The following is a 13,164-nucleotide window of genomic DNA, read 5'->3' on the forward strand; positions in this document are numbered from 1 at the left end:
TAAGGACTATAGACCCATTAAGAGTTTTAAACTCATCCTCACCCACACTGCATCTTTTGTTGTTATACCATAAAATGACTTTCATGAGCGCTCTAGAGACCTACCCAAGTCTCATAGGAGATAGCACTTCCACACTCATAATAGGTGGTATCCATCAAGAGTGTGTGCAGAGAACACCTCATCCCAACAGGTAGGGACTATAAATCCATTAAAAGCTTTAAGTTCATCATTAATCACTCTGCATCTTGTACTGTCTTACACCATAGGGATGGACTCATCAATAATCTTCTCAACAAGATAATTAATAAATATAAATCGATAATACCATACCGTGATCACATGTGATTTCGTTTCCTATAAAACCTCATTCATGGGATCTCCAATTATAGAGGTTGGGTATCAATCACAATATCATAATCTGGATATCAGTCTTATTCTCCTCAATGCTTCTCTCACTAACCTTCTTGCTAGTGGCTTGGTCAAAGAATCTGCAGAATTCTTTTATAACCTCACAAAGTCCATGGACATATACCGGTCTCAATAAGTTGCCTCACAATATTGTACACTTTCTAATTATAAATTATTTGCTAGAACTTTCGTAGCCTGTCAATGACAATAAACACACAGGTAGAACTGTATTAGCATATAAATGCAAATAAATTAACTAATAAGTTCTTTAGCCATTCATCTCCAGTTCCTACCTCCTCCAAGGCAACTAACTCTGACTCCATAGTAAATCTTGCAACGCAATTCTTTTTTTGAGGACTTCCAAGAGATAGCTTCTCTAGCCAGAGTAAACACATAGCCACTAGTAGGCTTTGCTCATCTGAATCAAAAATCTAGTTAACATCACAATATCCTTTCAATATAATAGGATAATCACAATATGACAAACTAAAATTAATTGTGCCCTTTAAGTATCTCAACAATTTAGAGATAGCATCACAATGGCTCAATACCATGATTATGAATATATCTACTCAATTTGCTAATAATATATGCAATAGAAGGGCATGTGCAATTTGTCAAAATATCAAGCTATCAATAATTTATGCATATTTTTCTTGCAAAAATACCATCACCATGATTCTTAACCAAGTATATTTTTAAATCATATGGTGTAGAGTTTGTAGACATAGGTGTATAATAAAAATGTTTAAATCTTTTAAGCATCTTTTCCACATAATATATCCGAGATAAAATAATGCAATCATTATCTCTAATAACTTTAATGTCCAACATGACATTAACTTTTTCTACGTCTTACATATCAAAATTAGATGCAAGAAATATTTTAGTATCATGCACAACATTAATGCTATATATATATAAACAAATAATGACACATTCATTATTGTAAAACTTGCTATGCATTTACTTGCACCATTAATCAAATATAAATTAGACAACATCACCTCGTCAAACGCCATTATTTAGGAACTTGCTTTAATCCATACAAGGATTTCACCAGTTTGCGCATTTTATGTTCTTGACCGAGGATTCCTAGCCCCTCGGGCTACTCCATATATATCTCTTCACCATTTAAAAAAATAATTTTGACATCCATTTGATGTGCAACAAGTTTATAAATAGAAGCAATGGCAAATAATGTTACAATAGATGCAATTCTAGTAATCATAATATAAATATCAAATAATCAACATTTTATATTTACTTATAGCTTTTAGCTACCAAGTCTACTATGTACTTATCTATTGTATCATCCGGTTTAAGCTTCTTCTTAACCATCTATTTATAACCAATTGATTTGGTCTTAGGAGGTAACTCAACCAGTTCCCAAGTATGGTTAGACATAATTGCTCCAATTCAATATTTATAGCTTCTAACCAAAAAATGCATCAAATAGAGATTTAATTGTTTCATCATAATATGTTAGATCATTATCAACAATATAAGCAATAAAATCATTACCAAGATTCCTTTCGTTCTAGTTCGCTTGCTTCTTCTCAATTCATATATATCATCAACAATTTATTAGAAGCAACAGAAAATTTATAAAATAATTTTTCCTTATTTTTCAAAGGAAACACATGCTCAAGGAAAATAGCATTTTTAAATTCAATAATAATACTGTAATCTAAAACATCACTTTTAATAATAAAGATTCTATAACATAAATTATTACATGCAAAACCAATAAAATCACAATCAGAGGTTTTAAAACCAAGTTTCCTCATGTTAGGTTCGAGTAACATAACATTTTCCAAATACTCCACACTCTGGGGTTTTTTCAAATAATGCTTATGAATGTGACAAACAAAATAATGGCTTCCCTCCACACTTTGGTAGATAACCTAAAAATTGACAATCATACAATTCATAATTTATTCCAATATTCTAATTTCTTTTCATTCCCTTGGTGTTGCCAAGATTTACATGTAAAAATCTATCATGTCAAATATTAATAGAATAAACCAAGTAAACACAATAAAATAAAATTCCATTAATAAATGACTTATATAAGCCCATCTTTCTCTAAATATGATTTGTCATTTTCTCTTATTTCTTTTCTCTCAATTGACAGTTTTCTGAAGCATTGATTTGTTAAAAAAAAATACTAATCACGACTTGTGATTTTTCAACATGCGTGGTTATTATATATAGGAGTTGCATATCACAAGTTTTATCAAGATATTAGAATAAAATGTTTTTGACTAAAGCTTCCAATAAATATGCAAAGTATCAAGCTCAACAATATAATAATCAACTAGCTAGTATTGGCTCATTTTCATAAATACGCCATTGGTATCATTATTATGATATGATAAATTTATTATATATCAAGTAAGCCTCAATAAGAACATCAATAATCATATATATTTTATTCTGAACATCATATCAGAGAAATTTGAAAACTGAATAACATATATGAAGAATTACCAAATACTTTTAAAGTATTTAAGCTAATCTAGCATGCCATTGCTAATATAAATGCTAGATGCTATTTCCATTTTGAAATAAAATAATCAATAGAGAATCATCTCTTATCAAATTACAATTCAATCAAGGAGCACCTTCATCACTTGATTTTTCTTTTAATAAATGAAATTGTATATCATGTCTTAAAAAAAAAAAAAAATTAAGACCTATAAATCAGAGTATAAGAACTCACAGTGGAGCCAACCATTTTATTCAAAGATCCTCCAAAATAGACTGTCGCCACAGCACACCAACTGGGTGTCATGAGAACCAATCGACTCAATATGCTCACAAAATCTCTTCCTCTTACTATTTGCTTACTTTTTGTTATTTATCGACATAGGTATTCTCCAACAAGCTTAGCACAACATAGCAAAAATTGCCAAGTTCTTAAAATTTATAAAAAAGCTCAACTTTTTATTGCAAGATTCATGACCCAACAATAAAAAAAATATTTGTCAAACAAATTAAATAACACAAATTGGATGTCAAATAATCCAAAATTCTTTCAATCAAAATATTTTCACTTTCAATACCTATACATGAAATTAAACTCTTCTTCTGATAAACAAATCAATTATCATATATATATATATATATATATATATATATATTTTACAACAAAATCTTTCTACTCAAGAATTGATTTCATCTTTCTCATATGTGAATTACATACCGCAAACTCTTACAGTATTTGACTTTTCATAAATTTAAATACTATTGTCATGATTTTAATTAAAATATTTGTGCAATCATCAGAATCAACCTTTAAGATTGTTGGAAATAATTTTGGATGGTGCATAAATTCTCATTGATATAAAATAATTACATTATTAAAATTAACAATAAAATACAAGAGATAAAAAATAGAGTATGAAATGATCTCACAATGTTATAGAATCACGCAAGAGCGTTGTCCTTAAAGGTTAATTCGTGCCTCCCGGAGTGTATAACTCGATGTGATCGGATCCTTTGACACGCAATCTCCCATGACTATACTATTGCGTTTACTTTCGTTAAGGACGCACTTTTAATAATAAAGATTAATAGAACAACCATTTGATTTGCTTGATAAAAATCCACGTAGAGAAAAATATCGAATAAAAGACACTAGGAGGACTTTCATTTTATGAGCAAAACTAAATAAATATGTCACCAAAAATTGAATGTAAATATAGAAGCTATTTTTTCTCTCTCAAGTAAAGCCAACAATAAAACTAACAAAAGTAGTCTTTTATATTGCTACGTACTTTGTTAGAAAGGTGTCAACTAAAATTATGATAAAACTTGAAGAAATGTAATACCAAACATATTAAACGGTCAAACCGTTGAAGACTAAAAACTATTGAACTCACCAATGATCATAAATCTTAGAAAAAATCATTTGGTCAAAACAAAGAATTAATGACCAACGGATACAAACGAAAATGTGAAAGTTGATACTTCTTTTCGACTAAAACTCATGAAGATGTGATAAATACAAAAAAGGTCATAAAAGATATATATACATTTAAAGCTTATGACCATATGTTGAAGACTTGTAAATGGTCATTAATAAAATAATTAAAAGCTTGTAAATAAAACTTTAATGATTAAATAGTTAAAACAAAAATAATGGCTTTTGCAAAGTTTTTAATAACAAAACAACTGAAAAAAAAAAAAAAAAGGTTTGTAACACATATATATTACAACAGCCTACACCACCGGCGTTCCGCCTATGCTCCTCCACCGGTAATCTTTCTCTCTCTGTGGCTTATTTATCTGCGGATGATACCACCCCTGCTTCTTCTATTCCTCTAAAATTTCATATATTGCCCGTTGCTTCTTTTATTGATTTTTACAAATGAGGAGCTGCAGCTGTACCGGTGGGGTTGGCTTTCTGCAGCATGGGGTTAAGCCTAGGCGACGTTCTCCAGCGCTCGGCCTGGGGTGTGGGGTGTGGGTGGCGGTGGCAGCCGGGGCTGGGTGCAGCAGGCTGGGGTGGTGGCACAGTCTGAGATGGGCGGCGCCAGTGCGATCAAAAATTGCTGCGAAGAAGTGAGTTACACCTATGTATTTTGAACAATTCCTTCCTTACCCAAATTCTTCATCTACAAAAAATCAATCAAATCACAATCAATATAAAAAAAAAAAAAAAAAAAAAAATAAGTGAAAAAATCTACTTTACTTTTGAAATTTTAAGAGTTTTTCAATTTCTTCTTCAAAGTTTAAAAATTAGCAATATATTCTCTTAATGTTTTAAAAATTTTTAATTTAAATCTTTCGTTACTAATTTTTGTCAAATTAGACAAAAATTTATGAAATTACTTAATTACCTTCAGCATTTTTTTTAAAAAAATTTAATTTATGTCTAATTTAACGAAAATTAGTAACAGAAAGTTTACATTAAAATTTTTTGAAACATTAGGAAAATATATTGTCAATTTTTAAACTTTAAAATTCAAATTAAAAAATTTCTGAAACTAACGAGGTAAAGTAGATTTTCTCCTAAAATAAAAAAACTCTAAAATTGCAGCAAATAAGCAAGTTTTCCTCGTTCCTTTTGAACCAAATAAGCAAGTTACAGTTACACCTATGTATTTTGAACAAATTCTTGCTTACCTGGATTTCTCATCTGCAAAAAATCAATCAACCCACAATTAATATGTAAAAAAACTCAAAAAATTGCAGCAATTAGCACTTAAATGAATTTCCTTGTAGTGAAAAAAAACGGTGGTGTTGGGTTTTTCTCGGAACTTACCTGGGTGGATCAATGGGTTTTTCTCAGTCCCGCAGCAGGAGCAGCAGTGGTTTTTCTGGGAGGTGGCGGCTTGGTCCGGTTTGGGCGGTGGCTGGGCGGTGAGGAAGCTCTCCGGCGTGTGTGAAGTTTGGTTGTTTGGAAGAAATAATCTGCTGCGTCCATGAGTTTTCTTATTTTTGTTCTAAGCTGAGTTGTCAAGTTTTTAGTGGTCGGCACAAAAGTGGAGTTTTGTGCGTCCGCCGTAAAAGACGTACTCATTTGGATATTTTCTTTGAATTTTACTTTTTAGCTTGTTTCATTAGTAGGTTTGTAGATGTCATGAGATGGAAAATAATATAAGGAGAAGTGTTAAGGCAGTCAAATAAATGAATTTAGAAATTTTTTTAAACTGATATGGTAGATTGTGAGTGACAAATAAAGAAAAAAAAATTGCATTTTTTTTTAATTTAAAAATTCTTGCCACATCAATTTGATCGGTGATGATCATATGACAATAAAGAAATTGCTCAATAGTTTTTGTGTTCTCATGGTTGAATTCTAATTAAAAAAGCTCAATAAATTTTGTGTTCTCATCATGTTTGAATTCTAATTAAAAATGTTTGTAACAGTATGTAAGCATGTTGTTATGTTTTCTAATACAAAAAAAATTAAATATAAAAGTGGGACATGGGACCTGTTGTATTGAAAACATTAAAAGAAAAAATGGACTTCAAAGAAACATCACTCACTTTCGTTGACCAAATTAAAACAAAGTCTAACACTTCCTGCCATACATGCAAAACCTTAAAAAATAAATAAATAAATAAATGCTAGCTTGAAAATTGTTTGATATATGGATGTGGCTTGAGTTTGGTGTGAGGGAGTTGTAGACTTGACTTCTGATGATTATATTGTAGCTAATATAATAAAAGGTATCAAGGGACTGGACTCGATTTCTGATGATCATGCTTGTAACTCTCTTGCTAAGCCAAATTCTTGCTTAAAATTTGATCATCAAAGCTTATGATAGCACTTTGTGCAAGGAACTGTGCAGAAAAACTCTTCAAAATGACCTAGAAAGCCGTGTTGCAACTGGTTTGGAAGTCCTAGCCTAAGTTGCACTAAAGCATGCAACATCCACAGCAACCCAAATACATGACCAAGTGAAAAAAAAAAAAAAAAAATGCTCAAATCATCGAGCAAGTCGATTAAGGCGGCTCTGACAGACTGCAATAAGCTTTACCAAGATGCACTAGAACAACTTGATGACTCCAACATTGCCTTTATAACCAAGAATTACGGCATTAGTACATATGTGTCGGCTGCCTTGGATGTAGGGCTGTTAAGTGAGTGAAGCATCTCGCAAGTAAGCTCGGGCTCGGTTTGCATAAGCTCGGCTCATGCTCGACTCAAATATTAAATGAAGCACTTCAAGAACACAAATCCTGGCTCAAATATTAAACGAAGCAAGCTCGGCTCGACTCGGCTAAGCTCGTGAACAACTCGTATAAGCTCGAGTGTATATATATATATATATATATATATATATATATATATATAAACTAAGTAATAGATAATTAATTATAAATTTCATAATTATTAAAACCTTAAAATTGCATTTATATTTAAGCGTTAGAGAATGAAAAATTCTAGACCCTTCGTGATGAAAGAGAGAGAGAGCAATCATTAAAAGACCTCGATTCAATTAGAGCAGATCCAAACGAAAGGAAGAAGAATCAAGCAGAAACTATTGAGGGAGATTGCGAAAGACATAAACTATTGATGAATCAAACAGACCCAAACACTATCACTACATGTCTGGTCAGTGAGAGCGAGAGAGTGGGAAATGAGAGTTCAAGTGGAAGATCCGTTGTGACTGGTGAGGGGGATTGAGAGAGAGACGTTAAAAAAATATTTTTTTGTAGGGGGCGTTGTCCCAATGCAGTCTGAATGCAACCTGTTAACTCGTCCCACATTGTTAAGAAAACATCAATCTCCAAGTTTGCTTATTTATAAAAGGATGCATATTCTCTCTCTTTAAAACCAAATGCCTTACTGTATTGACTCAGGCTCCATACTCAACTAGCCAGGCTAAGCAAATAGTCATATGCAAACTAACTTCTTAAGCCGTTTAAGAGTACTTGAAGTTAAATTTTTTTTTTTTAAAACAAAAACATTAAATATAAGAGCCAGCTCTCGGCTCGACTTATTATTAGCTCGAGTTCGATTTTTTGACTCGTCCTTGAGTTCGACTCGAGCTCGAGCTCGAGTAAAATTTAAACGAGCCAAGCTTAAACAAAGAAAGCCCACTCAGGCTCGGCTTGTTTACACCCCTACTTGGATGATGCTGATACATGTGACCAAAGCTCAGAGGAAATGGCACCCAGCAAGTCTCCAATAGGCAGTCAAGGCACCATATTTAGCCAGCTTTGTAGCATTGTCTTGTCTATTGCCAAGCAACTCAAATGAAAGGGCCTCTAATCTTTGCTTGCCCTCGTACTCTAAACTAAATTTACAATATTAAAAAAAAGAAAAAAAAAAAATTCCCCTCCATAATACAACTGGTTTTACTTGTATAATGGAACTCACATGAAAGGGCCACTAATCTCTACCTGCCCTCATACTCTAAATTAAATATACCATATTTAAAAAAAAAAAAAAAATTCCCTCCATTAGACAACTGGTTTTACTTGATTTCAAACATGTTTAATGCTAATCTTTAGTATTTTATCTCATGTTTTTCTGTTTGTTATAGCACAATCCATGGCCTAAAAATTCGTAGGAGAAGAAAAAAGAAACAGATCAAATTGAAAATTAGATTATGTAACATAGTATGTCCCTATGTGTTGCAAATCAAATTTACTGTGGTTAATGGGTTTCTGAAAAATAAAATAGGCAATACAAACAAACCCTTAAAAACCAAAATCTACTAGATTATATTCGCTTCGCCGAGAATTCCCACAAAATAGTAAAAAGCAATTCCTAAATAGGTTTGAAAGAAAAATGTAATCCAATAACATTGGAGCAGGTCTCCATAGACTGATAGACGAGAAAGCTCAAGTAGAAAGGATTATTAGCTTGTTTTACGCATAGATAAAATCCTGGAAACCATTTCCTCGGAAAAAGGGTTCCCAAGAAGAACTATGTGTGAATGTAAAAACTAAGAAAGACAAAATACAGCTAATAAAGTCTCCCCTTAAGATTAGCAAAAAGATAAAAATGTTCCTATAAATTTTTCAATAAGACAAAAATACCCTTATAATTTATAAATTAGAGGGAAAAAGAAAATACAAGCCATTAATATATTTTACCAGAATAAAAAAACTCAAAAGATTTTATTTTTATCTTTTCTTGAACTTTCTCAGTAAGTAAAGAGATCACTAATCCACATAAAGTAAACGACCACATACTCATGAAAAAAAAAAAAAAAAAAAAGAGACTCGAGAGATAAAAATTAGAACAAAAATCTAAATTGGGTATCTCCAAAAACTCGAGATTTTATCCTCAGAAAAATCACAATTTCGCGGTTCTTTACCTTTCACCCTTGTATACTTAATTGGAAGACAACTCTTCTCCAAAGAATTCTAATACTATTTTAACACTTAGGATAAACCCTATCCCTTATTCCCTCTTTAGCGAAAGACTCTCATAGTCATAGATAAATAATAATTAAATAATAAGTGAAACTCTTCTTCTTATCCTTTGCTCATATAAAAAGATGGCAATCGTTTTCGTAATTTAGGTGGAATGAGAAGTTGGAGTTCAACTTTGGTGGTATCCAATGGGCAATTGCGGCGAGAGCATCTGTCAACAAATTAGAACTTCGACTTGAATTTAACAATTATTCGTGGCCACGCGGTTGCCAACATTGACAAATAGCTGCAATGCATCTACTCACAAAAATTTTAAAACAAAACTGCAATGCATCTAATTAGGGGTGAAAAGATGGTTATAGTTAGTGGTTATTGGCTAAAATCACTAGCTGATTTTTAAAAGGAAAACTTTTTTAAAAAGTTAAAAAATAAATATATTTTTATATATATTTAAGGAAAAATTACAGTTTATCCCCTTAAAGTTGACAGCGTTTTCAATTCGAACATCAAAGTTTCAATTTTTGTAGTTCACCCCCACAAAGTTTCAATTTTTTTCAATTCGACCAATATTATCTCAAAATTTCCATATTGCCCATGATTTTTATTTTTATTTTTTTATGAAAAAAAAAAATTGGGGGTGCAAAAATGGCCAAATGGGCAAAGGGTGGCTACGGCCCCACCCCGATTTTTTTTTTTTAATGTTTTTATTAAAAAAAGAAATAGGGGCAATATGAGAAGTTTTGGATACAATTGGTCAAATTGCAAAAATTTAGAACTTCGGTGGATGGATTGCAAAAATTGAAATTTTGGTGTTTGAATTAAAAAAACGCTATCAACTTTGTAGGGATAAACTGTAATTTTTCCTATATTTAAACTCAAAAAAGACATCGTGTGTATATATATATATATGTTAGTTTGTATGAGAGAAAAGAATAGAAGAAAAGTAGAGGAAGAATAGAAGAAGAATAGGAGAGGCTGTGTATTCACCCTACAACTACTCTCCTCTCAAACAACATATATATTTTCTCGGGAAAAAGGTGATTGCCGGAATCATCTCAGAACACCAACCATTAGAAGTGGAGATCAATTGCCGATCTCTTCACGAAGGGATTGGGGAAGGCCATCCTTTTTCTTCTCACTCGTAAACAGGAAATGATTGATATCCATTCTCCAGTTTGAAGGGTAACATGTAGAAGTGATTGTTTGATTCTTCAGTATAATTAACTAAAAAAATCACAATTAACTGAAGAATCAATTGTTTGATATATATATATATATATATATATATATATATATATATATATATATATATATAGTTCAAAAAGATGAAGAAAGAATCCCAATTTATGATGAAGCACATAACAGAGGAATCCCAGATGGAATTAATGTTTTAATTTACACCATAATGAAACACTTTACAGGAATCCCTAGTAATGTTACATCCAGAATTCATAGCGTCCAACCTTAAGTGATTTTAGGTGGTATAAAGATGTTTTTATATCAAGAGTAATGTTAAGAGATGACTGCAAAAATGTCTTCTGAAAAGAAAAATTTATCAATGGTTTACCCAATCTATTTACCCATAAAATCCGTGAAGAATTATGTAATAAAACTGGAATCATAGAATATGATAAGCTTACCTACGGAGACATCATAAGTACAATAAGTAAAATAGGATTAAAAATGTGTATAGATATGAAGATAAATAAAAACTTGAACAAAGAAAAAAGAGAAGCAAAATATGAAATGGAAATTTTTTGTGAACAATATGGCTTACCTTCTATACCACCCTTTAGAAGAAAACATAAGGATAAATACGAAAAAAATAGAAAGTCCTACAAAAAAGTTTATAGAAGCAACAAAAACTTTGAACCAAATCAGTATTACAAAAAAAATAAAACAGTAAGAAAATATTACAAAAAACCAAAAAACACAAAATATGACAAAAAGAAAGTAAAATGCTTCAAATGTGGAAAAACAGGCCATTACAAAAATGAGTGCAAAGTAAAAGATAAAATCAATCAATTACAAATTTCCAACAAAGAAAAAGAAGATTTGTATAAAATCTTAGAACTCAGAAATTCTGATTCTAGTGACAATGAAGATGAAATCTTTAATACCTCAACAAATTATGAATCAAGTCAAAATTCTAGTAATTCAGAGGTAGAGCTAGGTTACAAAGATTCATGTTATAAAACAAAATTTAAGATAAATGTACTAACTAAACATGAAGAAATGCTAATTGATTTGATAGAAGAAATAGAAGACCTAGAAACTAAAGCCAAATACCTTAAAAAATTCAAGAGTAATTTAATAAAAGATGAAACAAAAAAAGGACTAACAAAAATTACAGAACCACAAATTAGTATTGATAAAATCCTCAACAGATTTAAATCAAAACAAAGGGAAGTAACCCTCCAAGACTTACAGCATGAAATTAATCAAATCAAAATAGAAATAAAAAATTTAAAAGCCAAAAACAAATAATTAGAACAAGAAGTAATGATTTTAAAGATTAATAAAAAATTTTCTGAACAGAGTCAATCTGAGAGTGAACAAGAATCATAAGACGAAAAATCTACAAAATCTTCAACCAAAAGTTTAATCTTCAAAGACACTACATATGAAAAATACTTAAACATAATTGATAGAATCATTTTCCAAAAATGGCACTCTAGAGTAACAATAATTATTATAATTCGAGTTTGAAGTTATAGCTTTAATAGATTCATGTGCAGATTTAAACTGTATTCAAGAAGGAATGATACCTACTAAATACTATTCAAAAACTACAGAACATTTATCATTAGCTAATGGCAGTGAAATGCAGATAGATTACAAGTTGCCTAAAGCACATGTCTATTAAGATGATGTTTGTTTCAAAACTTCATTTGTCTTAATAAAAAACATGCCTGATTCAAAAGTCATATTAGGAAATCAATTTTTATGCCTTTTTTATCCCTTCACTGCAGATCACAAAGGAATTACCACAGAAGTCTTAGGAGAGAAAGTAAAATTTAAATTCTTCAAAAGGCCACATATTAAAGATCTCAATATTTGAAAAGAAATTTCAATTTCTAAAACAATTAACATTTTACAGAATAAGAGTAAGCCTCTAAAAGAAGAAATTAAACATAAAAGAATAGAAGAACAACTATCAAGTGACATTCTTTTATAGAAAATTGAAAGATTCAAAGATAAAATACAAAATGAAGTTTGTTCTGATCTCCCCAATGCCTTTTGGCATAGGGAAAAGCATATTGTAAAACTCCATTATGTAAAAGATTTCAACGAAAGAAATATTCCTACTAAAGCTAGACCCATCCAAACGAATCAAGATTTAATGGAACTTTGTAAAATTGAAATTTAAGAATTGCTTAACAAGGGAATAATTAGAAAAAGCAAGTCCCCATGGTCCTGTTCAGCCTTTTACGTACAGAAAAATGCAGAATTAGAAAGAGGAGCTCCAAGATTAGTAATAAACTACAAACCTCTTAATAAAGTCTTACAGTGGATAAGATATCCAATTCCAAACAAAAAGGACCTAATAAATAGAATAGGTCAAACAAATGTTTTTTCAAAATTTGATATGAAGAGTGGATTCTGGTAGATCCAAATCCATGAACAAGATAGATATAAAATAGCATTTATTACACCATTTGGCCACTATGAATGGAATGTTATGCCTTTTGGGTTAAAAAATGCCCCAAGTGAATTTCAAAACATCATGAATGAAATCTTTGACCCTATAGCACATTTCTCAATTGTTTATATAGATGATGTCCTCATATTTTCAAAGTCAAATGATGAATACTAGAAACATCTTCATTCGTTTCTTAGTATCATCAAAGTTAGTGGTTTAGTTGTTTCAGCTACAAAAATCAATTTGTTTCAAACAAAAATCAGATTTCT

The sequence above is a fragment of the Corylus avellana genome, chromosome 5, assembly GCF_965113065.1.
Source record: "Corylus avellana chromosome 5, dhCorAvel1.hap1.2, whole genome shotgun sequence".
NCBI classification, from domain to species: Eukaryota; Viridiplantae; Streptophyta; class Magnoliopsida; order Fagales; family Betulaceae; genus Corylus; species Corylus avellana.